Here is a 3,994-nt window from a genome sequence, read left to right as displayed (position 1 = left end):
TCACTTATATGAGACACTTAAGTTTATTTTAATTCAGTGACTTATTCTTAGGACTTCCTTTCACTGATTGTTTTATCTGAAACTGTTTTTTTTTAATTCACACAAAATTCATCCCAGTATCTCAAAACTATGCATAAAGCACTGTTATGGACACTCTCAAAATACACAGCAAATGAAGCAACTATTTAGTAGAAAGCAATACTTCTAAATCAACATTAAGCAAGTAAATTTAATTCTTCACAAAATATGAACTAAATATAGTGACGAAATCCTGGTGGCACAGTGTTTAGGCACTCTGCTCATCAAAAGGATATTGGTTCAGACACCAGTTGCTCACCAAGGAAGACGAACGTGGCAGGTAGTCTGCTTCTGTAAAGACTGCCAGCACTGGGAACCCTATGGGGCAGTTCTGGATGGTCCAACAGGGTCACACTGAGTTGTAAGTGACTCAACAGCACGAATATTGACAGCCTTGTGAGTAATAGTGGTTTTCTATTCCAGTGGTCAAAAAAAACAAAACCAAGCCCACTGCCGTAAGTACATTCTGACGAATAGCAACCCTATAGGACGGCTCCAGAGGATTTTCAAGTGCACTGTCTTTTTGGGGAACAGAATGCCTCATCTTTTTCCCTACAAGCAGCTGCTGAGTTTTCCCACCTTGCCAAGGCTCCTCTATAAAAATCGCCAAGGGAGCAAAACAAAATACAAGGATTTGTGTCTGCAAAAATTGCTTGGGGGGGTGGGGGGGAATCTGAGGCTAAAACAATTCAGGACAGAAAGACAGTAAGATTATGGTACTATAATCGCAGAGGGGAGTATAACATAAGCTAGAAGAGGCAGTAAAAGTCAAAGTAAGGAGTCTTGTTTTTATTCTAATTTTTATTTTAACTGCAATGCAAAGTTCCTTTAAGTTTAGATCACAGAATTGCACCCACTGATACATATTTTAAGACTAGTTGTATGGAGGGTGAAGTCATAGGGAAAGAAGTGAACAAAGTAACAAATTAGAAAGTTGAAGATAAAGTAACAGGTTTCTGGGGTAAAGGGGTGGCAATAAAGACAGAAAAAGAGACAACCCAAAATCTAACTCGAAAATACAGTCAAATGGATTTGCTCAGAGTGTTGAGGGTGCGAACAGAGGGAACCAAAGGGGAAAATATTAAAGGGGCCAACTTCTCTAGCATCTGGATACATAGTAATCAGAGCTTTTCTGAGTTTGAGAAAGCAAGGTCAAGTTTGTGGGAAAAATTAAGATGAGTTTGACCTTGTAGGTTGCTTACAATTATGCATGACATGTAGCTGTAACCCAAATATACAACTGAGTTCCTTTATCAATGTAATTTATAGATTCCATTTGCTAAAAGAGATAGGAAATAAACTGTCTCACGCATCTTTATCCAAAATAAACACTGCATCTGAATTGCTTACAACTCATTGAGACCCTCTTAGACAGTGTAGATCTGCACCAAAGGGTTTCAAAAGCTGTAAGCGGCCTGCCACGTCTTTTCCTATGAAGCAACTAGTGAGACCAAGCTGCTGGACTTTCCCCATTTGTGACTGAGTGCTTCAATTACTGCACAACCAGGACTGCTTGTAAGGAATACAGGGAAAACAGATGAGACCTTTTTAATTATATAGAGTTCCTCGCTATATTACCATACTGAATCTTTAAGATATTTAACAACCAGCTAGAGCACAACTGAAGCTAAAAGCAAAAGTGGGATCAACAAAACATGTAACATGAAGCCTCAAAACACTGATTGTTTAGGATACTACTTGAACTAAGTCTTCATTGTTAACAGCTCCAGGAAGTCTGAAAGCCAGAATTTTGTGACAAAACTATTGTTATCCATATACTTAATAATCCTAAAACAACACCCCAAGAGTATTTAGTCCAGTTCAATTGCATGTTCAACCATTAAATAGCTGTCCAACCCTAGACAGGTTACCTTAATCTCTTTCAGTTTCATATTTTCTCAGGTGTAAAATAAGGTGAATAATGTTACTTGCCGCAAAGGTTAAAAATCAATAGCTTAATTCAATGTTTGGCACAACACAGTACAGACTCAACAAATGTTAGCTATCATTATTACTAAACTATGACAGTCTTTGGAGGCTAGCCATAAGTTTGATCCAAATGATTCTTGTATGTCAAACTCAAATGAACCAGCATACAAAACTAAGTGGTACTTTGGTTATCAAATCAACATACGTAGTCTTTCAAGAAATGGGTGGAAGGAAGGGGAGAAAAGGGGAACCCATCACCATGTTGGATATATAGCCCACCCTGCATGGGGACGAGTAACAGAAATGTGAGTGAAGGGACACAATGATACTATACAATTGATCAAGGATTCACAAGGGTGGGGGAGGGAGGGAGGAAAAGAGGAGCTGATACCAAGAGCTCAAGTAGAAAGAAAATGTTTTGGAAATGTTGATGGCAACATATTTACAAGTATGCTTAATACAATTGAATGATGGATTGCTAAAAGATTTGTAAGTGCCCCCCAATAAAATGATTTTTTAAAAAAAGAAATGCCAGCATTTTACTTAAAAATATTCCAGGAAAATAAGATTTAAACAAAATTGGCAAAACATATTAAACTACATCAATGAGAACTTGGAGGAAGTTCTCACTAAACTCTTCCAACTTTTGTTTACAATTTCCACAACTAAACATTTTTAAAGGAAGGGGGCGCACACACGACATTATGTCCCCATAAAGATTTAGCTTTGCGAACACTACACATAGGGTAGTCAACTGGAACAGTAGGACCGAGTTTATAGCCACTTATCTGTCTTTAGTCCAGTTTCTTGTCACTCAGCTAAAATGAACACATAACTTAAAGTCAAAATCCCTGCCACTCCTTGGCTCATGTGACCTAAAGCTGTATGTTTGAGCCTCCATTTAGAAAACGAGGAAATTCCATTTCTTGTGCTTCACAAGAGTCCAAACAGGGTAGTGGTTAGGCATTGAGTTGCTAATCTCAAGGTCAGTAGTTCAAAACCACCAGCCACTACAGGAAGGAGAGGCTTTCTATTCTAGTGAAACTCACTGCATGTACTCATGACAACCCTATAGGACAGTGTGAACTACCCCTATGGGTTTGACATGGTAAATCTTCACTAGTCTCCTTTGACATCATTTTCGTTATCAGAGTGAAGGGGCATTCCAGTGTTCACCAGTGAATTCATTAGTGTGACAGCCTTAAAACAAGATGCCACAAGCTCTTAATTAGGTTGCTTATAGGTACTGTTTTAATCATAAAAATCCCTCTTATCAAATTATGTAAGGAATGGGGTATGGTTACACACACAAAATAAACAAGTAGCAATTTGTCCTATATAAATGCACTTTCCAATCTAAACAGCACCTCAAACATTCAGCTAGAATCTAAATAAGAGAAATCAGAAAGTTTTGCTTTGCTTTAAAACGTGGGGGGGGTCTTTACGCCCACTTAAGTAGACATCAGTAGCACATCCGTTTGAGTCACGTTTTGTTTTCAACCATGTTTTTTAATACTAAAACGGTTAAAACACTTTTAGAAGTTGGTTTGATGTAAACAATTACCGAGGTTGCTGCTCCAATCGGATTAGATGGTAAACAAATTTTTTTTGTTGGTAGGAAAGTAGGGAGTAAACAAAGCCCATTTTAAGTTTGAAAGAAGGGCAAGATCTCCAACCTCAACTCGACCGGCCCACCGCTGTCTACCAATCTCGGGTGCCAGACGCCGGACGCGGAACGGGGGCTGAATCCCGGGCCGCGGGGGAGGCTGGGTCTCGGAAGGGCCTTTGGGCCGGGTGTGGCGGGCCTAGCCGGGATCCTTTCGCCGGGACAGCCCCCTTTGCGCCGCCCCCACCACCACCCAGGAAAAGCAACTCAACATCAGCTCCCAGAGGCGGCGGGGCACGCTCCCTTCCCACGGGCGGGCTGTCGCGGGATCTGGGAAGATGAGCCCCAGAGCCAACTTTCCCGCAACGCCGAAGGCCCGAG

This window comes from Echinops telfairi, unplaced genomic scaffold, assembly GCF_000313985.2.
Source record: "Echinops telfairi isolate 266 unplaced genomic scaffold, ASM31398v2 ScPeMD7_3533;HRSCAF=4204_0, whole genome shotgun sequence".
Lineage (NCBI taxonomy): Eukaryota > Metazoa > Chordata > Mammalia > Afrosoricida > Tenrecidae > Echinops > Echinops telfairi.
Note: the sequence above shows the minus strand (reverse complement) of the source record.